Below are 26,049 nucleotides of genomic sequence, written 5' to 3'. Positions count from 1 at the left end.
TGACCATCCACAATTGTCTCTTAAAACGTCAGACACGTGCTCTGTCATCTCTCCAGGAAGCTTTTCAGCCATTATCAGAGTTTGCTTTTGGTGACAGGACATAATGGACTTGGGCTTTTGTGAGGGGGTTGGAGCACTCTGAAAAATGTGCAGAGTTTTGTTTGAGCAAGAGGGATCTCAGACAAGAGATAGGATTTACTCAGTCAATGAAACAGAAGACTTCCAGAATCTGGGTTTTATCTTTATTTTTCCCTCCTATGCCCTGAAGAAATACCCTAAGGTATTAAAGAGTCTAGGAGGATGAGCAGGAAGGAGTGGGCTGGGGACACAGGCTAGCTCATGCAAGCAGGGATCTAGATGTCAGTGGAGGCTATCTGCTTTCCCTGAGAAAGGGGTCTGCTCAGGGTCAGTAGCTCGGAATGATTAAGAGAAAAGTAACTTCTCTCTAACCTCCCAAAGTACACATGGCCCGAGAGGGATTTCCAGTTTTCTGGTGAGACCTTATAACACCTCATCAAATCCTTTTGAAGACAAGGCAAATGACAAGAAAGGGGAACTTTGGTCTGTGTCCCATGGAAGTCAGGTGCACGGGGTTGGCATAATTGGAGGGTAAATGCATGTATATTACAGAAAGTGAACGTTTTTCATGGTGAGGAAAACAACACCTCCTTTTAGAGTCTGGCGGCGTTTTCCTCCTGCCCTTGGATTTTTTTCATCTTATAACTCACAGTCTTTCATTCAAAGCATTCAGTCATTCAGTGCACTTCCATGTGAACCCTTATTTGAGTCCCTCCTTGCCGGAGGCCGGCTCCAACAGGTCCAGGGGTCCCTGAAGGGTGGACGGTGTTAGCGAGGGAGGGATGAGAGAGCCACCAGAATCTTTCTGGTCACCAGGCAGGCATCTCTGCTCTGACTGGGGCTCAACTTTATTTTATAATTGTTTGGGGGAAGGCACAGAAGTGGCATTTGCCTTAGACAATGATTTCTGATGACAAACTTCTTTGATATGTAAGAATTTCCCAGAACATAGATTTGTAGAAGACTCCTGCATAACCTCTATCAATAGTAATTGAGGTAGGTGATTTAGATGCTTATCCTCCGGGGAAGGAAAGTATCTTTGGCATACAAGACAAGGTTTTTAGCATAAAAAGGGTGAAGTTAGTTCTTTGTGAGCAGGGGTCAATAGCTTGTTTGTTTAAGGAGAAGTATTAAGAAAAACAGGAAGCAAAATGTTTGCTCCCATAATCACAGAAGAAGAAGTTCCTCAATAGGTTCCTTCACAGGGTGCAATCAGCATATTCAAGGCCAGAATAAGTCACTCTGAATACCGATCACAAATGTCTTGGGGGGCTGCTGCTCCAAGCAGAAACAATTGGTTGGGGGTGGATATCTGTCTTTAACTCTAAATTAGGCTCTTTGTCTCAGGGCCAGGCTCAATTATAACTCTTGTATTCTTAACCCCCTTTATTATCTAATTAGGTCTTGGATCTTGCAAGGCCCATAGGAAGAGCCTTTTGACAGTCATCCACAATGCTTTCATCTAAAATCTCTTTTGAAAAGGCAGGAATATGCATTTCCTTATGAGGAATCTGTGTGGGGAATATTGGTCTGATTTGGAATATTGTGAGGCCTGGTCAATACCCGCAGGCTCATTTCCAACATGAGCCGGTAGTAGCAGAAGGAGATACCAGTTTTGGTTTCTCATGGTAGGAGCTGTGCCATTGCCTGGCTGTGACTGTCATCCAGCGAGGCCAGTGTGCTTCCCAGCACCTCTTCCAGGTTAGGGACTTCCCTTCCTTGCTTGATATACTTTGTAATGAGTCTTGACTGCACTTCTCTTCACCTTTGGTGGTTTACATGCCTACTTGCCTCCTAGGACCCAGAAACCCTGAACAACATAGAAGGCTTCTCTCTTTGTATATTTCAAGCATCTCGCCATTCCCGGAGACTCACAGTTGTGACATTCAATGGGGTTGAATGAATATTCAGTTTCAAAGCTCTTTAGGCACCGATGTCTTGGGAATCTTATGTAAGATGGCTTTCATGGTTTGTTCCTAAATTTAGTGGAGGTATCAGCAGCCCCTCAAAAGGGCGGGTCCCTAGGATCCACCTCCTTCTTGAAGTTGTAAATCATGTGACTGCCTACGTGGCTTCTCTCTTGCCCAGCACCTCTCTGTCTGCTTCGTTGCTACAAAGTGGGCACAGGAGCTCAGGCTTCTGCAAGGCCTTAATGACACCAGAGGGGAGGGAGAAGCAGAGTACCCAAAGCTAGCTCTGTTTGTTCTGTTTCACTGTTCCACCATCTTGCTCCCTATCATTGATGCTGGTGGGGTGGAGGCTCAGGTCTTCACTGGGTTCTGCTGGTACCATGAAGGGAGGTGGCAGAGTGTTGACTAGCTTGTCTTCCACCATTTTGTGTGTTTATTTGAAGACAGATGACGGTAGAGGCCCAGATCCACACAGGGCCACGCTGGTGTCTTGGGTGGAACATGGGATGTCAGGCCCTCATGGAATGGCCATATTCAGGTTCACTGATGTCTGGGGTGGGGGTGGGGTCCAGCTAGTCTCTGCTGGCCTCCCCTGGGGGTGGGGACAGAAGCTCAGCTCCCTTATGCTCTGTTGAGGGATTGCCATTTTTCTGGAGGAGTTTGACATGAGCAGAGAAGTCATTGCCAAAGTTTTCTGTGGTTAGACCATCCATTTTTTCTGGCTCTATGACTCAGGGAAATGGGCTCTTCCTGGACCTTTTTTGGTTGGTGTGTGTTGGAGGTTTCAAGTGGGAGGCTTCTGAAGTGCCTGGCCTGGGGTATAGGAAAGGCAGCAAAGAAACCCAGAAACTTATCACTGTCTTTCTCCTTGAGTCCCAAGGTCCCTAGGCAGTCCGCCTTCTTCTGTGTACTGTCAGAATCTTATGAGCATTTGTAGAGTTAGGCTTCCCTAGCTGTAAGGTGAAGGACTGGGAGAATGAGCATGTCGTATTGGCCAGAACTACTTCGTGCTGGCCATCTCAATGGCCCATAGATGGATATAATGACTTCACATCATGGCTCAGCCTTTCAAACTACCTCAGGTGGTATGAGCAAACACCAAACCAACTCAGCTATGGTTCTAATTCCATCAGGTGTTCGCCCTTAACCATCTACAAGACAGGGTTCCCTTAAGGACAGGCCTGTGTCTTACTCACCTCTGGATTTCCCATATCTGGCACTGTACTTCGCAGAGCCACACCAGTTTTGAGTGAATACAAACAAAGGCTTCTTTGGTTAAACTGGAGAAGGCTTCATGTATACCATGTTTCCTTGCTGTGCCTTTACAATCTAGAATCTAGAGGACTTGGACCTTGCTTGCTCCCCATTGGATGGACTATGTGGCAGCAAGAAGCCTGAGGCTCTCCTGCAGGTGACTGAAGACCTGGAAGCCCACATACCCCCTGGGTGGGTCCCAGCTGCAGCATTAACTCTTTCCCCACCATACAGTCCCCAGAAGTGGGGTTAACGCAGCAGGGCGAAGCGTTCTGTCCCAGCCTGCCCAGTTATTACCCATGTGAGGGCAGTGGGAGCTGCCCCATGCATTCGTGGTTGTATGGGGGCCTGGATGGTGGTTTTCTAGAAGGGAGGCTCCTGGAATGATACTGCAGTTGACAGTAGGCATCATTAACAGGCTGCCTCACTAGGATGGAAGGGGCAGAGAAGGAGAGACCAAAAGGCAGAGAGACAGAGACAGAGACTGCAGAGAGAACATACAGAAGGACAGAGGGACAGAGCAAGGAGGAAGGATGGAAGAGAGGATGTGTGTCCTTTGCTTTACATTTTCTGCAATTGGCTTTCTCCGTGGCTCTGGACAACTTTTCTCTGCAGACTGCAAAATATTTGACTACTTACGAATAAAACATAAAAACCTAACATGTAATTAGATGTAAGAAATATTGATGGAATGCCAGAAGCATTTCGGATGCTGCCGTGAGCAGAGGAGCTAGATTAGGGCAGACATGGTCAGGACACGGCAAGGCTCAGCTCTGGCAGCTAACACACCTGGCAACAGCATAGCGCTCTTCACTCTATCGCTATTTGTATCAGTAAAATGATTATTGATATCAACTACATAAGGTTAGAAGAGACAATGAAGTCAGTGAAGACCTGATTTCAGCTGGTAATGAGACAATAGTCAGATTTAATAAAAAACAAATTGTCTTAGAATTAGTAAGAATTAACAAATCTAATTATGTTTGACTCTATGATCCTTGGGACTCTGGGCTGTCACTCAAATCTCAGTGCTTTTCTCTCCAGGAGGCAAGAACTTTGCCTCATCCCTCCTGTCTGCTGTGTGTGCTCTGAGCCTGGCTCTGGGAAGAGGCACACATGGCCCCTTCCAGTACTTACTTCTCCTCCTTCCACTGCTTCCTGCAAACTCATATCCAGGCCACTACTTCTTACTATTCCTTGCACAATTCTAGAAACTGCAGGAAACAGCACATGACTACATAGTGTCTGAGATCGCTTCCTAAATATTTTATGTACAGTGAAAAATGTTCAAGGGCAGATGCCTGTTTGGAGGGGTTTGGTATGGCCTGCAGCGCCGGGTTCAGAGCTGGGCACGCTGCGTGCTTGGAGGCTGATGGGGCTGACACCACCCACAGGAAAGGGCTCCCTGTGCCTCTGTCCTCCTCATGCTCATCTGTCCGTTTCCCAGCCTGCAGTATCTCTGCATTCTGTGCCTTTTACAGGGCCAGATGGGCTTGCGTTTCCAGAAGGAGGGTGGCAGGAAATTAAAACCTGTCACCAGTCACTGCAACCCATGGCATGTCCTGGGTAAACGTGAGCGCTGTTGCTCATGGTTACCGAGCAAGAGAGGTGGGGGCAGCCACCAGGTGTCAGGGCGCCTCTGTGACTTTCTGGTGGAGTAAAAAGACAGGGACAACCCAGCAGCTAGCCACAAGCTGGTGATTCCCCCAGAGGGGACACCCTAGTTTTGGCAAGCAAGGGTCTTTGTGGTGACTACCAGGCTTATTTCATTATTAAAGCCAATAGCAAGCAGTAGTAGAAGTACTTATAATTATTTGTAGGACAGGCAGTTGTTAGAGACTGAATGTTTGTGTCCCCCCAAATTTCATACGTTGAACTCTTATCCTCCGATGTTATGGTATTAGGACACGGGACTTTTGGGGGGTGACTAGGAGCAAATGAGGTCATGGAGGTGAAGCCCTCACGGATGAGGTTAGTGTCCTTGTAAGAGTTGAGGGAGAGCTTGCTTCCTGCCTCTCCTCTCCGCCCGTCACGGAGGACATGAACAGAAAGTGCGGGTCCGCAGCCTGGAAGAGGGCCCACCGGACCCTGACCATACTGGTGTCCTGATCTATGACTCCCCAGCCTTCAGCACCATGGGAAGTAAGTTTCTGTTCTCTAGAGGTGCCCCGGCATAGGGTGCTTTATTATAGCAGCCTGAGTAAAGGCAACAGGGTTTACTGAGCCCTTGTTCTCAAGGAACTGGGGTCATCGTTCTATATTCAATGTCTTTGTTCCTGCTCATCACAAGTCTCTGAGTTCTTCACACTTTATGGATGACGGAATAAAGCTCCGAAAACTTTAGCAGTTTGTCCCGTGACTCAGGAGGCAGGGATACCGCCATCCACAAATCCAAAGTCATGCCCCTTAGTGCCCCTATTCTCTGGAGCAGGGGAGCCATCGGTGAAAATGGCAGAAGTCAAGATGGTGCAATTGAAACAGGGGAATGTTCCCGGGCAGGCTTATTCAGAGGGGAGCTATACCTTCTGGGGATTCAGGAAACCAGTTTAATGTTTTGATAAGGTGCGGATAATAATCACTGCACCTCTAGCATAGGCCAGGGTTTTAAAAAGTTATTATTAAGCATATATTGTCAAGGTAAACAGAATCTACAGGTTTGTGAAGAGGTGTCATCATTTTCCATATCACCATCAGAGAAGACTAGACTCCGTGAGGTTATGCACTGTGCCCTGGACCAGGCTGCTGGGAATAGCTGCTCATCCCTGGGCATCCCATTAAGCCAGCTCTGAAGATCTCTATGCTGATGCCCTTCCGGGGCTCTGCCTCCTGGGTGAATTGAAATTCCTAAGGATGACTGCCCTGGCTTTAGTTCAGCCTCCTCACATCCCCATCTCTAGCTTCATTTCCTTAGCTCTGCCTTTCATTTCCTCCAGCGGCAGTGCCCTGAGAAGCAGCCTCTGTGTCCCTTTGCTTCCTTGTCCCTAATTTGCATTAAGATTACACTGCCACTTGCGTCTTGTTTTTGGAGTCCTCCCTGCTCTCACCTGTCACTGGGCCCCTCTTTGGGGATATGGGCAGCTTCCCATTGGGATGACAGCCCATCTTATTGGTGCAATACCACCCATCTTGTGGCAGGGTCAAGGGCAGTGCATTTTAGCTGAACTAGTCATTTCTGGAATAAACCAATGGTCTGACATTGGAATTAGATGATCTTGAATTCTCTAAGCCTGGGTCATGTGTATCAGGCCACTAAGCACTGCCTACTTAGCCAAAGCTATCTTGGGGCTGCCCAGACCAAACCTGGCAAGCTGGGTAGAGTCATGTGATAGACGAACTCAGGGCAGAGTTGCAGTGTTGTCCAAGTGTTTGTTGAATGCCTGATCTGCGCTTGGCCTTGGGCTAGGTTCTCATTGGTTGAGTGACTGGGGATAAATAGAGTTTCTGAGACAATAATAGGAATTGTGATTTGTTTCTTGACTCTCTCAATGGAAAGGTAGAAAATGAGAAGATTGTACAGTATCTTATAAGAAAATAGAACATCCCATAGATTTATTAATCTTCCAAATAAGATGATTTCCATACTGAGCATCAAAATAAAGACCTCCTTAGAAGAGCAGAATTGATCTTTTGGGAAGGCCTAAAACACAAACACACACACGTACACATGCACGCATGCATACATAGACATGTATACATAGGCATACTTCCTGCCTCACGGATGTGGGTGGAGCACACATGTCTGTGTATGCACACACACGTGCAAGCACACACAGGCACACATGCATGTACACACTCATGTGTACACATATAGACATGTACACATGTCACCACTTGTGCGCGCACACACACACACACACACACACACACAGGTAGGTATACACTCATGCCCACATTGGAACGCATGCAACTCCAAAGAGCTGTTTGGTCTGTCTGCTCCAGTAGAAGAGATTGCTGGAAGATGAAGAATTAGGACTGACCCCAGTATAGGCTGGGTACCTGATAACTATTTGTTGAATGAACGAATGAAACCCAGAAGGTGATGCATTGGAACGAACATCCATTGATGTGTAAATGTGTCCGTGTTGGGAATACCAGACGCCAGTCCCTCCTCCCGGTAGATCAGTGGCAGTGCTCCCAATATATATTTTTCCGCTTCAATTTTATCCTGATGAAAAATTTGCAACTATAATGAATACATCCTTGGTGGACATTTCAGAATTCTCATGGCTGGCTTTATATACTTTGGAGAATTTGAACCTTTTTTTTTTTTTTTTGGAGCATTCTCACGTACTTCTGAAGGAAATATTTTCCTCTCTTCATTGAGCTTCAGTAAGCACATGCTATTCTGCTACAATACTGAGAAGTTTCCAGAACAAGAACAAGGGAGCTAGAAATTGGTTAGTACGAGTAGAAATGGCAACGGAACAAGACAAATGAGCAGATGCACAGAAAACAGACACACCGACATACACATAAACCTTTCTTAGCAGGGAGTGGGCTTGAAGAGACATGGCTCATGCTCATGAGTCCTTAGTATACTTTCTAGATGCTAAACTTCCACACCTCATAACATCCCTGCCCATTGATACATTTAGTGTTATTTTATGGAAGAGAGAGACTCAGAGAGACTGATACCTTTCTCTAATCACACAACTAGTTAAGTGTCAGATCAGGAATTGAAACCTACGTGCTGTTCTTTTCGGTCACTGGGACTTTCAGACAGTGGCTATTACTTGGTGAGCATATCCGTATTTCATTTGGATATTTCAGGGGCAGCATTTCCATCTTCATGGCACCACATGTATCTTTTAATAACAGGGAGATGTGTATACTCATCTCTCATCTCTTAGGATCTCTAGCTCTGGGCACCTGGGTGGCTTAGCCAGTTAAGTGTCCAATTTCGGGTCAGGTCATAGTTTCATGGTTTGTGAATTCAAGCCCCTTATTAGGTTCTATGCTGTCTGCACAAACCCACTTTGGATCCTCTGTCCTCTATCTCTGCCTCTGTCTTTATCTCCCAATCTTAAAAATAAGATTTATTTAAATCTTTATTTAAATTTTAATATTTAATAATTTTAAATTTATTTCAAAATAAATGACATTAAAAAAAGAATCTCTAACTTCTGGAAGGCAGAGAGTTGGTCTGAGGAGGCCCTATATTCTGCCTCTGTTCCATTGCTGGGAACATGGTATAGTTTCTGACAGGAGTGTCCAATAACCATTTTGAGTGAAAGAAGGATTCACTCAATCAATGGGTAAAATGGGAATGCAGTATCCTTAAACTGGGTTGAAACAGTGAATTATTCTCATAGGAGTCGCATATTCTAATGAAAATCTTAGAACATAGAAAAGTAAGATTTAAAAAATTTTTTTAAGATGGGGGGAAGTGCCTGGGTGGCTCAGTCGGTTAAGCGTCCAACTTCAGCTCAGGTCATGATCTTACGGTTTGTGAGTTCCAGCCCCGCATTGGGCTGCATGCTGATGGCTCCTGGAGCCTGCTTTGGCTTCTGTGTCTCCTTCTCTGTCTGCTCCTCCCCTGCTCGTGCTCTGTCTCTCAAAAATGAATAAACATTAAAACAAATGTTATAAAAGGAGATAGAACGGTAAGGTGCTTGGTTCAAAGTGGGCACCAGAGAAAGCGAGAGTTTGGCTTGGAAATGGGATTAGGATGACATGGAATAGGCCTTGGGGTAGGAAGACGATGTTACATCAATGTGGCAGTTGGATGTTACGCTCCATCTCCGCACTGGAGAATACGTGGGCGTTTTCATAATCCCCTTGCCTCCAAAATGGTAACCTGTGCCTTCTTGCTGCTTGGGGGCACTGAGGACAAATGGTATATAAGGCTTCTTCAGTCTTCTCAGGGCTGAGGCAAACCCTGGACAAGTACGGAATATAATCATGATTATGATACCATTATGATCGCCATTGGCTTTAACAAAATTCCCCATGGCAGTGCCTGCTTGAATTCGTGATTCATGAGAAAGAGGCTGCAGTCTACATGCTGCTGGGTACAAATGATGCATGTCAGTCAACAAGCAACCTCAAAAAAAAAAAAAAAAGAATTACTACTTATAGTGTTAGAGCTAAGTACTAAATGTGCTAAGTACTGAGTACTTAGTGATGTATGGAAGAAACCCAAATAATTAGGTAACATTTTATCTATATATAATTTATGAAGGAATGACACTAAATACAAAATCATATTATAGTCAATTATAGTCAACTTCCCAAGAACCCTACTGGACTCTCTAAATTTTGAGGTACTTGGAGCTTTTTTTGTCCTGGGTATCACTTTGAACAAATTAATCATAGCTAGCGATCGGAATTTTTCTTCTTTATTTTTACAGAGTGATTTTTCTTACCGTAGTTGCCTTAACAGGATTTTATCTGTACAATAAACTGAAAGGATAAAAAAATGTTACAAGCAAAATTAAATTAATATCTGGCATCTGGTGGCCCTAGTATGTGTGCAGAACGCCACGCATTCCCTGAGCCCTACAGTGACAGAAGGTCTCATGATCTACATTCTGCAGGTGAGAACACTGCAGCCTGAGGGAGAGGACAACCTTAACTTGAGTCAGATAGCTAGGGAAGGAAGGAGCTGGAAAGAAAACCCGGGAATGTCCAAATCTAAACACTCTCTCTGCCGCTCTTGGGATGGTGGTAATCAGTAAGTGTCTCTCGCAGGTGGTGAGCTTGAAGTTCTCTGCCTCCTTCCTTTCTTCAAGCAGTCAGTTCACGGCCTATTGGAAGATGGGAAGGCATTGTCATCCTGCTCTAAGGCCGTCTCAGAGGTCTGGAGAAATGCCCAGATCCACTGTGACCAGCCCCTATCCTTCAGAAACTCACCAGCCTTCCTGCCTGGGAGTCCCTACAGAGTGTCCCCGGGGGGCTAGGGGGGCTCAGGGAGACAAAGAGACAGATGAGCAGTGGGAGAGGTCAAAGGAGACTTTGACAGGTGACACTTAGATCTGAAGAGAGGAGGAGGATTTGTAAGTCATCCAGGGTGGGAAGGGCACCCCGGGTGCAGGAAATAACTCGCACCCTGGAACAGAAATGCAAGAGAATTAGGGAACCACGCCTGGTGCAGGGGTCCCAGGGAGGGTAGATGGAGATGACAGATAAGAGAGACCCCAAGGGAAACAGGGAGACAGGGCCAGAGAATGGCATCCTTGTATCTCAGGAATGAGAAGCAGCCTGACTTCTTCCTGTAGGGATGCAGAGTACAGACTCAAGGTGGCTCTTTGCCCTCAAACACACCATCCGCTGGGTGCAAATTAATATTGCCAAATAGCCTTTCTTTTTAAAGCTTCCTTACTCTGGCATGATAACTAAAAGTGAGGCTGGCATCAAGGAGGAGCAAATTGATTCAGGAGCCATGTGCCTGTCTGCCCGAGCCAGGAAAGCAAGGCTGCTCTCCTCCCAAAGCCACGGGCTGGCAGTTCTGACAGCCCCTCCTTCACCACGATGGCATGTGGGGCTCGAGGAGTGAGCAATGAGCGGGACCGGCACCGGAGACAGAAACACACATACACCCAGGGAAGGTAAATGATGGTACACAGGACATTTATCTTGGAGGTTGTTCCCCCAGCAAAACCAATTACTGGGCTTTTCCTTGCAAACGTGCACAGGGTATCAACCGAGTGGGGGCTGGAGAGCAAAGGTGCTGTGATACGTCTTGGTGATATTCACGAGTCCGCTGAGAGTTGCAAAACGAAGGGTTTTGGGTTTGTGGGCTCCTGCAGGTGGGGGGTGCAAGGTGCGTTTCAGAGGAGCCCTAGGCGGCGGGATGTTGGAACAGCACTCTCAGAGCAGATGAACTTAGGAAACGCAGGCAGAAGTTGGAGATGGGCTGGGAGAGGAGGAGCTGATCGCAGGAACGGGGCACGTGCTAGAGGGCGAATTCCCTGTCCTGAGATAGAACGGCAGGAGGACTTTTTGCTGAGCTCCTAAGCCTCAGTGTGTGTGTGTGTGTGTGTGTGTGTGTGTGTGTGTGTGTGTGTGTGTGTGAATGTCCTGGGGGAATGGAGGGCAGGCTACCTAGCATCACCATAGTAAACTGGGCCGTAGGGCCCTTTGTCCCAGGGTCGGGCAAGATCCACCTCCAGATCTGCCAGGCAAATGGTGCCAAAAAGTGTCTCCATGGCCTCTTAGGCCAGGCTTTGGTGTCACAAAGAACTATCTCTTCTTAGCTCTGCTGTCAAGAGGGAGACTGAGATGGTCATGGAGGCAGAGCTGATAGCTGTGACTTTATGCCAACTCGTTGTCATTAAACATTTTCTGTCCACAGGTCTGGCCAGAGTGACGGGAATCTGGTGTTAGTGCAGGGCGCCTGCCCTCCATTCACATCCCCCCTCCCCCACCCCTTCCCCCGTATCCCTCAGGTTTCCCTGTGCAGGCATCTCCTGCCTTCCCTTCAGGACAGCTGTGATTGATGATGTGGGTTCTGTTCTTCCCAAAAGTGTCAGCCAAAAGGATCAGAAGGGTCTGAAGCCCAGCCAGAAGAACTCCATTGCAAAGCCATGTGCCTGTGGTGAGGTATCTGTCCAGAGGGGCTGCTTTTCCCTAATATATTCATCGAGGCCCCCTATAGGCAGGTGCTGGCTTTGCATCTTGTCTCACTTCTCCAATGCTCACAGGGGCGAGGGGAATTGAACAGGGCTAAGTGGGGTGGGCATCTGTAGTGGGCAGAGGAGAATGGGGGGCAGGAGAGGAGAGCACATGGCCCCTGTCCCCGAGCCACACTCACAACCATTGACCTGCTTTCCAAGGGACCTGGTCAGAGCTCCTGGGGAGCACAATCAAGGCTCCTTGCTTACATACTCTTCCATTGTCCCCTTGATTCCAATGGCCTCATTCTCTCCCACAATCAAAGGGATGTACTGAATTCACATTCCTTTTTTTTTAATGTTTTATTTATTTCTGAGAGAGAGAAAGAGAGAGAGAGAGAGACAGTGTGAGCAGGGAAGGGTCAGAGAGGGAGGGAGACACAGAATCTGAAGCAGGCTCCAGGCTCTGAGCTGTCAGCACAGAGCCCGACACGGGGCTCGAACCCACAATCCATGAGATCATGACCTGAGCCGAAGTCGGATGCCTAACCGACTGAGCCACCCAGGCACCCCCACATTCCTTTTTAGAGCAAATATAATTAGCAGATCCACAGATTTGGGTTCTAACTGATGAAGGTCTCAGAGACTCCATCTCCTGGGAGGTTGCAAACCAATAGCTGGCAATCATACTTATTTGCCACTCAGAGTTTTTGTTTGTTATTTATTTGTTTTCAGGAGCCGGTTTCCCTAAAGGGCATGCTTCCCCCCAGGGTTCCACTTCCAACACCAGGCCCATTTTCTCTGACCATTTGCATAAACATTCTGGTCTCTGGAAAGCATCGGAATGTGTGATTCTTGTTTTTGTTCACTGCCTTCGTTTTACAGGTGGGGAAATGGGGCTCTGAGAGGTAGGTGTTACACCCAGTATACAGAGACAGGCATTGGAAAGGTCAGTCTTGGAACTGCCCTCTTGACTTCTTTTCTTCACTTAGAGATGCTTTCCAAGTCTTGCCATGACCACATTGCTTTTAGTCCAGTTTGATCTTGACCTTAACTACCTCTGTGGTCTCACTTGACCCTGTCAGACTGCCTTCCTTCCCTTGCAAAGGGGAAATAACAGAGAGAGCACACATCCAGCCCCTTCTTTCATGTCTCCTGAAGGTCTGGAGTGATACACAATTACAGTGAGTTGTGAGCGATATTAAGGCTGCCTCCTTCACTTTGAATACATCTCTTCCTAGCCTCAGCCAAATCCCTCCCTGCTCTGCCTCTGTCTCCTTTGATCCCTTTTCTGCCCTACTCAGCCTCCCCTCTTCTGGAAGATTCTTCTAGTTACCAGTCTTGCTCAGTCTGTAGTATGTTGAGCAGCTGATATTTCTTCCTAGCTGATCCAGTTCCCAGAAGTGGATTCTTGGGGTCCATGCACTGTTCCCAACCTCTTAGCCACTATTCTTCCTATTGCCAACCTGTAGCTCACTTCCCCGGGATGTCTACATTTGTTTTGTCTTCCCCCCCACCCCCGGGACTTTCTGGATCATATATTTTTAAGAGCAGAAATGTGCTTCAAATACTGCCCCTCATAATTTTCCATTTGTGAGGGTTTTGAACCTTATATGCCACATGGCCTGTAGTGAGACAGGCAGAAGGAGACTATTCTTCTAGGTTTGATGATTCTCTATGATTCAGGAATGTTCCCCTGCTTCACTAACTGATTGCCAAAGTATTTATGGTACTACTACTGCATGGCCTTCTGAAGGAACTCCCAAACAAATAAACATCCATCCATCCAGTAAATGATATACTACAAAAATAGTGAACAAATCACCACCAATCTCTACCTACATGCATTTTACATCTTGGTGGAGGGAGACAGATAATAAGCAAACAAATAAATGAAGAAGATAATTTTTAAGCACATTACATGCTATGGAAAACTATAAAACCAGGGGACGTGATAGAAAGTGATGTCTTTGGGAGGCTTCTTTAGACTGATTGGTCAAGAAAGTCCTCCCTAAGAGGGGATTTTTGAGCTGAAATGTACAAAGCTTCAAATGTGAAGCCTTGAAGCAAAGTGTTTCCTGCCCTGAAGCAGAGAACCACATACACAAGAGCCCTGGGGCCGAAATAAGTTTGGCAATGTAGGGGAAGGGAAAGATGGTGGGGTGGTGAAGCACAATTATAAAGTTGGAGATGGTAAGGGTTGAGGTCAGGGAGCGAGAGAAGGCCTAGAACATGGGTACCTGGTAAAGAATATGGATTTTTTTTCTTGAAATGTTATGAGAGGCCATTAGAGAGTTTTAAATAGGGGAGTGATTTGATCTAATTAATGTTGTAAATGCATCACTAAGACTGCAAGATGGAAAATGGATACCAGTGCTATTTGCATTCTTCCCCTTGCTGGCTTTGACAAAGTTGCCATGATGAGGGGAACCACATGGTAAGGAATGGATGGGCACTTTTACCCAAGAGAAAAATAGAAATTGAGGCCCTCAGTCCAACAGCTCCCCCCAAACAAGCTTGCCATTCACCACGTGAATAAGTCACAGATCCTTCCCTAGTCCAGCCTGCAGATGAGACGCGAACCCTGGCAAACAGCTTGACTGTAGTCTTACGAGACACCCAGAACAGAGGACCCAACTCTATTTTGTGCCCAAGCCCCTGACCCACAGGAACTAGGAGATAACAAATGTCTGTGGTTTGAAGCTTGTGTTGCTACATTTGTGACAATTTGTCATGCACCAGCATAGAATTAATAACTGTTTGTCTAGTTAACTCTGGTTTTCAGAAGCCAATCTAAATGGGCAAAACAGGGTCTGAGATATTGGGAGGGTCACAGTCTCAGGATGAATCCCAGTAGATTCTTTTAGTGATCATAGTGTTATAATTAGCCTCTGTGACATAATTCATAGTCAGAATATATCAGTAGTACACAAGAAGCTAGGCAGAGGTTATGGTTTACTTAAGCCTGGTCCCCATGAATTCTTGTTACTCTTTTAGTCATTAGGGCACTGATGCCTTTGAAGGACCTGACTTCAAGGATAAAGCACTGTTAAAACTAAAAGGATAAACTGCCAAATCTACCACTGATATTAAAAAAATTCAAAGTTTTTGAGGCCCCAAAAAACTATTTCTCCAATGGTGGAAATTTAAGAAATGAGAGGTGGGAAGATCTATTAAGGAGAGCGAGTATTTTCAACCAGCCTCTTATTGTCTTTATTCATAAAATCCTAGCCATGAGGTATGCAATAGCTTTTGTGGAATAGATCTCATGGAAACAATGAGGGGCTTAATTTTAGGTTAAAAGTTCTGGACCCAGGGGTGCTTGGGTGGCCCAGTCGGTTAAGCATTTGACTCTTGGTTTCTGCTCAGGTCATGATCTCATGGCTCATGAGTTCAAGACCTGCATCGGGCTCTGTGCTGACAGCATGGAGCCTGCTTGGGTTTCTCTCTTTCTCCCACCCCCGCCACCCCGCCCCTCACCTGTTCTCTCTTTCTGTCTCTTTCAAAATAACTGAAAAAATAATGAAAGTTCTGGACCCAATTCTAGTGTGGGGGGGAGGGATTTCCCCAAAGCACCAAGTAATTTTCCAACACCAATTGGGTGTCCTACAATTTAACTCAATGTGACACTATCCACTGGCGATAGTACCGGATCCCACATGCTATGGGCTCAGTTCCACAAGATGGCACATTTCCCCTAACCTTTAGATGCCAGTCGCCAGCCCAGTTGTTTACTGTACTTCTGACCAACTGGCTATAGTTTGAAGGCTCCCATTACCCCCTGCAGTTCAGTTAAATATCTAGAGAAGTTCACAGAAATCTCGAAACTTGTTTGCTCACTAGATTACTGATTTATTACCAAGGATACAAATCAACAACCAGATGAAGATATATACATGGGGCAGGGTTCCCAAACAAGGGAGCTTCTGTTCATGTGCAGTTTGAGGCCAGGCATATGCTGCTGGGCATACAACAGCATTCTGGTAAGCTCTTTGATTCCCCTTCTTTTGGACTTTTATGGAGGCTTCATCACATGGGCATGATTGACTATATCACTGGCCATTGCTAATTGATTCAGCTTCCAGCCTCCTCTCTCCTCCCAGAAATCAGACTGGGGTGGGGACTGAAATTTCTACCCGTGTATTTATGGTTGGTTCCCCTGACAATTGGCCTCCATCCTTAGGTGCTTTCCAAAAGTTACCTAATTAACATAAACTCAGTCATGGTAGAAAGGGGCTTGTTATGCATAACAAAATACTCATTCACCTTTAAGGCTCTGAAGTAATTTCAAGGAATTGAGTATAAGACACTGAATAGTTGCCTTGCATATGTTTGCCTTTTTTAAGTCCCCAAATAACTTTGTAGGGCTAAGTGCTATACCAAAAAACCTTGGTTTTCCTGGGCTTAATAGAGTAAATATTCATTTTCTTTCTTGTGTAAAAATTTCAATGCCCATGTACCAGTGTGACTGTTCTGAGAATCCAATGACTCAAAGACCCAGCCTTCTCCCTTCTTAGGACACTGTCACCTTTGATGCCTTGTGAACTCCATGATTGCCAGAGATGAAGAGAGTATGGGGAAGACACATAGTTATTTATGCATTTCATCCTGGAAGTGATAAGGATTAATTATGCTCACGTTTCATTAGCCAGAACCGGTCATGTGATGCCTCTGCCATGCAAGCAGGCTGGGAAATGGATTGGCAGTCACTCCTCAGCCATAGTTCTACATGAGTCTTCCAGGGTCCACTGATTGTCCCTGCCACAGGCTTCTAGTGAGAAAGCTGGGGGTCAGAGAAGCTGCTCAAGATGTTGCTCAGAGAAATTAAACTTTGTAAATGGCAAAGGCATCTTTGGAACATTAGAGAGAAGACTGTCACAAAATGGTGATCTGATGTGACAACTTCCCTGAGACTTTTGGATTTCCTGGTCTTCCATTTGTCAGGCAGATCTGCTAACAGGGAGGAGCTCTCAAGTCAGAATGTCTTGTTTTCCAGCCTGGTGCCACAACTTGCTACCTGCACGATGGCGGGCAAGTTACTTCTCCTCTCCTAGGCTTGGTTTCCTCGGTTATAAAGTGGACTCAATAACTGTATCCACACCAAATGCTTTTTGTGGGAATTGAATGATTTCTTGCCTGTGAAGAGCTTAGGTTGGTACTTTGCATGGAGTCAGCATTGGGTGTTAGCTGTTGCTTGCTGTTGCTGTTGTGATCTATCGGTTCCATTTTGGGTCAATTGCCCTTAGTCTCAGAGCCCTGAATCCACCACTTCCTACTCATTCATGATACACTGCTGAGTTCCGCCCACTCCTACAGCACAGCCTTCCCTCTTCTCCCTGAGCTCCAGGCCACTAGTTTCCTTCTCCCCAGGAATATTTGTAATATTTAGCAACCCAAATGACCAACCTCTTTCTTCCCTCGGAAGAGAGTGGTATCTTGAGCCATAATTATCTCATCATCTTTACAACAAGGACTTTCTCATGGTGTCTGCTCTGAAATAATTATACAGTATTGTTGTATAATCTGCATGTATTTTATTCCACAAGTGGCTGCATTTTAAGAGTAATCAAACCAATACTGCTATTTATTAAAACAGTAAGATACATTGGGATTCAGGCATACCTGAAGATAGCTAGAATAAGCAAATACAATTTGTACCAAGGAGTTCGGGTTAATAAAAAAGAAAAGAGAGTCTCCTTTTGACCACTAATCCAGTGGCTGTTTAGGAGGATAATGGGCAACAGACACTATATTTGCTCCCGTCACCTTTCCTGGGTAGAAAAGACCTAGTGTTGAACTTTGAAATGTTAAAGAGGTCATTCATAATTAACTTGCATGCCTGGAATTTTCCAAGTGAATGTCACATGCTTCCAGTGTCACTGACCTACTTCCCCTGTGTCTACATACCCCAACGAACACACAATGGCCCAGCCACTAAATGGACACCATGGGGTCATGCAGTAACCTTTACGCGTGGTCACCCTTGCTATGGGGCATTTCATGCCATCCATTGTGGGCTCACAACACTGGGCCATTGTGGGTTATGCACAGAGCCCACTTCTTGGATTCAAAGGTCAGTCCTGAATGACACTGGGACCTCTTCCCAAATTCAAGGGCTCATGAACACCCATGTCACTCACATGCTTACTAAGGAACTAGAGTCCAGAATCTGGACTCTCATTACAGTGCTCTTTCCCCTAACCCAAGTTTTCTTCCTTACTGTGTAGTTCTGGTGATACTGTGGCTTACACAGTCCTTAAAACTTTAGTGCTGGAAGTGGCTTATGAATCACCTAATCCAAATTCCCCATCCTATGAATGCAGAGGCTCTAGTTTTCTTTATGAATTAATTGGCAGAACAAAACACCCTCTGATATCATTATGACGTAAAAGGCAACCCTAAAGCAAAGCACAAATATTATTTGACACTTGTGTTTTGGGAGAGCAGCTTAGCACTATATATGAGAATATAAGAAGGTACACACACATTAATCAGTAATTAAACTTCTAGAGATTTCCTTATACCCTATATCATCTTTCAAAATAGTGAAAACACCCAATGGCTATTGTATTGTCCCTCATTATGACAATGGTTAAATAAATCATGGCATATCCTTACAATGGCATATTCTCCAGCTATTGACAAAGTCATTATGGGGAAAATTTCTTTTTTTTTTTTAAGTTTTTTCATTTTTATTTTTTAAATTTATTTCTAAGAGAGAGAGAGAGAGAGAAACAGCGTGAGCAGGAGAGGGTCAGAGAGAGAGGGAGACACAGAATCTGAAGCAGGCTCCAGGCTCTAAGCTAGCTGTCATCCCAGAGCCCGACACGGGACTCAAACCCACAAACTGCGAGATTATGATCTTAGCTGAAGTCAGACGCTTAACCAACTGAACCACCCAGGTGCCCCTGGGGAAAATTTCTTATGCATAAGAAAATTTTAGTAAAGATTCTGGTGTGAAGAGAAAATGAAGACAGAGGAAGGACATATTAGGGAAGATTTCACTTTTTATACTTTTTATACTATTTTGCTTTATTCACATTGTAAAGATTTTTCATTTAAAAAATCAGCAAGGATTATCTAGTGGAGATATGTGCCATTTTTTCATTTTATGCCTACATATATATTTTAAAAACCAAATAAATTGTTATTTTTATAAATTGAAACATATAATTCATTGTAGATGCTTTTGAAAATACAGATATTCACTCATAAGTCTGCCACCCACTGCTTACATTGTGTCATATGCCTGTTCAACCTTTTCATTATGCATAATTTTATATATTAACATACCATGACTTTTTTTCAATGAAAATATCACATTGTAAATATCTTTTTACAACTTAAAAGATCAACTTTCCATGACATAATTTTAATGATTGCAAGAGATTCAACTTTCCCACTATCTTTTTTAAAGTTTATTTATTTATTTTGAGAGGGAGAGACAGAGAGAGAGATGAAGGGGGAGGGAGAGAGAGGGAGAGAAGGAGAGAGGGAGAGACTGACAGTCCTAAGTGGGCTCTATGCTCATGCTCAGTGTGGAGCTCCATGCAGGGCTCAAACTTACCAACCATGAGAACATGACCTGAGTGAAATTAAGAGTCGGAAGCTTAACCGACTGAGCCTGGGTCCAACTGACCCAGGCATTCCAAGATAGCTTATTACCCAGATCCTAGCTATTGTATATTCAAGTTGTTTTTCAGAAATTTTGTATTTATTTAATTTTTGTTTTGTTATAAGTATATATTCATATGGTTTATGCCCCCCCCCAGGATAGAATCTTAGAAGTAGATGTAATGATCTTTGCACATTTTTTAAGTTTCTGGTAATTATTGCCAACAAATTCCAAAGAATTCCAAATTCTCTTGAGTTACACACTGGCAGCAAAGGAGAATTTTCATTCACCATAATCCACACTACACAGTACAATGGCTGCGCCCAACAATTGTGAGAATACTTAAAAATTCAGTTACATTTGCAGGACTGTGTATCATAAGATATGAAAATTGACTCCTATCTACCATTAAGAATGCAGTAAATTCTGGAAAAGACAAGGAGGCAAGGTTAGGAAAAGCCTCATGCTTTTCAGGTGACGGTGACCTGACTGAGAGTGGGGGCAGTTGAGATGGGTGGACAAAAGCATGGAGTCAAGATCCCTCCTGCAGACACAAGTAATAGCACACGGCTGGGGCACCTGGGTGACTCAGTCAGTTAAGCATCCGACTTCGGTTGAGGTCATGATCCTGTAGATCATGAGCTCGAACCCCACATTGGGCTCTGTGCTGATAGCTCAGAGCCTGGAGCCTGCCTCAGATTCTGTGTCTCCCTCTCTCTCTGCCCCTCCTCCACTTGCACTCTGACTGTCTCTCTCAAAAATAAACATTAAAAAAGATTGGAAAAAAAAAGGTCATAGCACATGGCAATATATGGAACATGGGGAGTCAGAGAAAAGGAAACTTGGGTTTGGCTCCTGGGTTTTTACCTGAGAAACTGGTTTAATGAAGTAGCTATTTAACTGTGGAGTGAGAAGGGTGGGGGTGGCAGCTTTGACAGTGGATTTGGGGAGTGAAAATTCTTGTTCCAGATGTGATAAGTCTGGTATTCTTCTTAAACATACAAATTCAAGTGCTATGTTGACAGTAGGAATTCAGAAACCATATAAGGCATGGTGATCGGAGAGAATATTTAAAGCCATGGGTCTAGATGAGACCATCAGGGAAGAGAGGAGGTAGAGGAGAGGAGAGAAGAGCAGATGGAAAGGAAGGAGATCATGGGGGTAGGCACAAGGTTGAGTCCTGGGCTGCACCAAGATTGAGTGGAGCAGAGGAATGAGATGAGAAGGAACAGCTCGTGGCAGAAGAGGAGACATGGGTACCATGGAGAGCTCAGGAGACTGCATGTCAAGGAGGAGGGAGTGGGTCCCCCCGCCTGCGGCAATGCTCTCATCTTCACCTACTGGAGCAAGCCTTCCTTTGGGACCATGGAAGAAGGAAGTGCAGCCAGCAGGGAAGGGCTAGGTAGAGGACAGGCCAGCACGCTGAAATCGTAAGCCAAAGTTTGGAAAGGGACGTGAGACCGGATCCAGGGCACCTGCAACAGTCAGCTGGGGAATGTGCCGGTTAGTGTTACAGTTTGGCCATTAGCTTCCTGCAAACCTCAACAGGCATAGTGGAGTCAGGAATAGGAAGTGGCGATGTGTGTACTTGAACAAACGGTTATGAAGCAAATACCTAACATCCATGTAAGTCACGATCTAGAATGGCACCAGCATCCAGAATCCCTGTGATGTGCCTCTCTCTTCCATGTAGAGGTACCCACCCTCATGACCCAGGGACTGTCATTTCCTTGTTTTCCTTTATACTTTATCACAATGCGTGTATCCTTAAACAATATGGCCTAGTTTTACCTCAATTTGAACAATACCTAAAAGCAATTGCGCTGTATGTATTTTGGAGTCTTATGTCTGCCTGGATATTATATTTGGAATGTTCATCTTGCTGCAGGTAGTTGTAGCTTGGTCATCTTCATTTCTGTATAGTATCTGGTTGTGTGGAGTGGTGATTTTAGTTAGAGGCAATTATTTGAGCAGTGCTGTTATGGGTATTTCTGTACATATGCATGTGTTTCTCCAGGGTATGTGCCTGAGATTTGAATGACTGTATCATAGAACATGTGTGCCTTTAGCTGTAGAAGGCAGTGCCATATTGTTTTGAAAGAGATTTTTTCTGGGGCACCTGGGGGGCTCAGTTGATTAAGCATCTAACTCTTAATCTCAGCTCAGGTCATGATCTCGCAGTTCATTGGAGCAAGCCCTGTGTTGGGCTCTGTACTGACAGCATGGAGCCTGCTTGGGATTCTCTCTCTCCCTCTCTCTCTGCCCCTCCCTTGCTCACACTGCCTCCCTCTGTGTCTCAAAAATAAACAAAAATTTTAAAAAGTTGTTTTAAAAAAAAGATTTTACTAATTTACATTCCCACCAACAGTGTATGAGAACTTGTTCCATAATTTTATCCACTTGGTATCAATGGATTACTTTTTTCTTTTTTTTGCCATCAGGTGTTCAAAGATACATTATTGTGGATTTATCATCCATTTTGAAATCTTTAATGTTGATTTGTTGCCCACTTGGATTTTCATTTTTCCTTCCTTCCTTCCTCCCTCCCTCCCTTCCTTCCTCTCCCTCTCTCTCTCTCTCTCTCTCTCTCTCTCTCTCTCTTTTGGTGATACCCCTGGTCTAGTCTTTGCCAATTTTCCTATTAGTTGTCTGTCTTTTTTATGTTAATATTTTGGCTATTCTTTATATATTCTGGTTGCTAATCTTTTGTCGATTATGTGCTTTAAAATTTTTATATTGTGTTTTCACTTTTTCTAGGGTATCTTTTAATGACAGGTTTACACTTGTACCCTTTTAAATAAGATTGCTCTAAATAGAGAAAATGCATGCCCGAGAAAGCCTGTCTTATGGTGCCAATACCTTTGCAGTCCTTACGTCTTTGGAGTACCCTAGAAAACCATAAAATGAGAAAAGGGAAGGACTTGAGGGTGTCCCATTTAAGAATGGGGAAGCCACCTTTGCTGTCTGGATCTGAAGCCCTGTGCTAAGGAGGACGCCCCTGCAGATTGCAGAATTGGGAAAGCTCATCTTAACAATGACATGCTTGGAGGTTGCTCCTGTTGTGCACTGAGGAAAAAGGAGGGAGGGGGGCTAAGATGCAAAGTAGTTACCCTAGCAAAAAAATTATACAGGTTTGCCTTTTCCTCTCCTCTGGAGAGAATCTTTGAAGATACAGACTGTGGGAGAGAGGAAAGAGCCCCTGCCTCAGAAATGTCGACAGTTATCAGGAGGCTTTAGTCAAAGATAAAGTCTCTGAAGGAGGCGTGGGAGGGGTGCTCTGCAGGCCCGCTCTGTCGCCTGTTCATTTTGAATCATGAACCACAACCCTTATTATCATTTCTCAGTCTCTCTGACCAAATCCAAACCTGTTTCCTCCCACTTCCAAATCACTGCCTGCCATTCAAACCCATGTAGGCGCACTCCAGTTGGCATTTGGTTCTGAATTAATACATATTAATGGGTGGTAATACATTTCTACCAGTGCATATATTTACTTGAAATACAATTTTCCATCTAATGCATTTTATTCACATCACTGCATGGTAACTGCATCCAGAATAATATCTTTAGTGATTATTCATTACTGAAATAATATATCGGCGCCAAACAGCAGCTTTTAAGTGGCTTCAGGTTTTTTTTTTTTTTTTTTGCTTTAAATTGAACATGTTATTATTACACAGATAGAATAATCCCATTATCCCCACTAACTGAAGACTACAGCTTCAGGAGGCTATTTCACAAAGCCTCATTCAGGTGCGACCCGGGGCCTTTCTCTGATAGGGAGGAGAGGGGAAATAGTGAGTGATTTCAGTAAAGGCGCTGCTTCAGATGTGAGTACAGATGTGTATGAGCAGATGTGACAGAGAGCAGGTGAGTACGTGGAATATGGCCCAAGGCAAAGTGTGTGTGCATGTGTGGTGTCTGGTACAGAGTGAGGGTAAGAGCAGATGTGTCTTTTGAAAGCTATGAATAATGAGTGTGGGTGTGTGTGTGTGAGAGAGAGAGAGACAGAGACAGAGAGAGAGACAGAAGAGAGAAATAGCAACAATCAACGCAAGAAAGCCCTAGGATTACAGAGTGAGGCAATAAAGCATTGCACTTCATGCAGAAACTTCGGGATAAACTACAATGACCTGTGGAAAGCCAATATCCTGTCTTAGACATGAGAGGGAAACATGAAACATTTACTGAGTGACATTTCTATCATGGAACTCATTTATGTTTTCCCTAAGTGATAGTTATTATTGCTCTCCACTTTCTCAACTTAGGAAACTGAGGAGCAGAGAGATTAAATGTAATTGCCCACAGTCTGTACCTAATAGGTGCTACAAAGATAATTTGGCCACAAATCCATGTAATGCTAAATGGGGCATTCCTTCTGCCCTGTGCGAGACTGAGCAGTAGTTAAGGGTGTTAGCTCTTCAAAGACCAGCCTCATTGCTCACACTTGCAAGATGTAGAGCCTTGGGCGGATTGCTTGATTTGATGAAAGCCATTTTCCTAGAGGAATTTTGCGAGGATTCATTGAGATTGAGCATGTGGAGAGGCCGGGATCATATAGCATTTTTCAGTTACTGGAAATCCGTTCTTTCTTCCCACTCCATGATCTTGCAACAAATCGTTGGGTGCTTTGAGGCTGCAACCAGACAGGAGCCCCCCACTGTCCCATGACCTCAGTGAACCCATATCTCCTCTGGTCCCTGGCTGTGTGCCCTGAGACCCAGTCAGGCCTAGAACTGAACTAGACCTGCAGCCTTGGTTGTACTCCCCATCAACCAAGCATGATAATGGTTGGTTTTGGATGGCATGATAATGGCAGTGACTTTGACTGGCTCCTAAACTTCACAGAAGCAACCTAAATCATATTCATTTTGTTTGTTTGCTTATTTGTTTGTTTTAAGTTAACAGCCGTGTATTGAGCTCTTGATTCTGAGAGTGAATTCAGGTTGGCTTGGGCTGGGTCATTCTCCGCTGGCCTAAGCTGGACTCACTCATTTTACCTGTGGTCAGCTTCTGGGCAACTCAGTACCTTGTTTTGGGAAGTTGACAAGATGACAGCTGGGTCACACGGGCCACTGGGCCACATGCCCTTTCTCAAACATCTCATGATGACATGATGACAACATGTTTCAAAAGCAGCTACAACAGGTGCTCTTTGGGTCCATGCATGCTTTATAATTGCCAACTGGCCATTGGCTGAGGCCAGTCATGTCAGTACAGACTGAATGAGGAATGGAGAATTCCATGTCTTAACTGAGGAGAAAAACTCATTTTTGCAATCTCTCATAATCTTCCCTCTGGCAATAATTCTTCACAATCCTTTCACACACAAATCATATTCGCTCTGTCCTAAGGCTCAAAACTCTTGTCCACACTTGGGGTCCAGGATCAGGTGGTCTTCATCAAGTCCCAGCATAGCTCACTTGATCCAGGAAAGTCTATCTGCTTCCCATTTCTCTGAGTAGATTAATAACTCTACCCATGCACAATACCTCTGTGCCTTTATTTTTTTTTCTTCTTTTAACTGAAGGATAATTGACATATGATATTGTGTTCGTTTCAGGTACACAACATAGCAATTTGATATTTATATGCATTACAAAATGTTCACCAAGGGCACCTTGGGGGCTCAGTAGGTTAAACATCTGACTTCAGCTCAGGGCATGATCTCATGGTTTGGGGGTTCGAGCCCTGGGAGGAGCTCTGTGCTGAGAGCTCAGAGCCTGGAGCCTGCTTCAGATTCTGTTTCTCCCTCTCTCTCTGCCCTTCTCCTGTTCATTCTCTCTCTCTCTCTCTCTCAAAAATGAATAAACATTACAAAAAATGGCGACTGAAATAGGTCTAGTTTCCATCTGCCACCATATAAAGTTGTCACAGTTTTGTTGACTATATGCCTTATGCTGTACATTACATCCCTGTGCCTTATGTATTTTATAACTGGAAGACTATACCTCTTAATCCCCTTTACCTGTCTATCCTTCCTCCTCTCCCCTCTGGCAACCATCAGTTTGTTCTCTGTATTTATCAGTGTGTTTCTGTTTTGTTTTCTTTGTTTCTTTGTTATCTTCATTGCTCCAGAGTGCTTTTGACATTAGGCTCACCTGAGTAATACTCAACAAATAGGATGCTGAGGGGCTCAGTCTAGGAGATGACAGCCCCAAGGTGTTGAGATTTTCTAAACCAGGCGATTATAATATTCTACTACATCACCAGGGCTAATTCCACCCATCTAGAGATTGTTGGCAAAATCAATGAAGCAAACCTTAGGATCTAATGGATAATGGGGATGGAAAATTGAGTGAAACCCTAAATCAGTCTTTGCCCACGTGGTTCTGAGTCCCTGACCCAGGTGAAAGCTGTTTTTCCATAGCTAGGTGTCATGTTGGAAGCTGAGAATTGGTGAATGGTCATTAATTATCCAATATTGCCGAGAGGGACCCCAAGACATTGTGATTTTCTTTTCCCCCTCTTCTTTTAGCAATTTTTTAAAAAATAATCTTTACACTCAACGTGGGGCTCAAACTCTACCCCAAGATCTTGTGACTGAGCCAGCGGGGCGCTCCTGTGATTTTCTTTTCTCTTTTTGACCTAGTTTTTTCTTTCCTTTCTTCCTATTTCCTATGTAAATTCTTTTTTTTTT

Source organism: Hyaena hyaena, unplaced genomic scaffold (genome assembly GCF_003009895.1).
Source record: "Hyaena hyaena isolate Hyena2069 unplaced genomic scaffold, ASM300989v1 scaffold_13, whole genome shotgun sequence".
NCBI classification, from domain to species: Eukaryota; Metazoa; Chordata; class Mammalia; order Carnivora; family Hyaenidae; genus Hyaena; species Hyaena hyaena.
Note: the sequence above shows the minus strand (reverse complement) of the source record.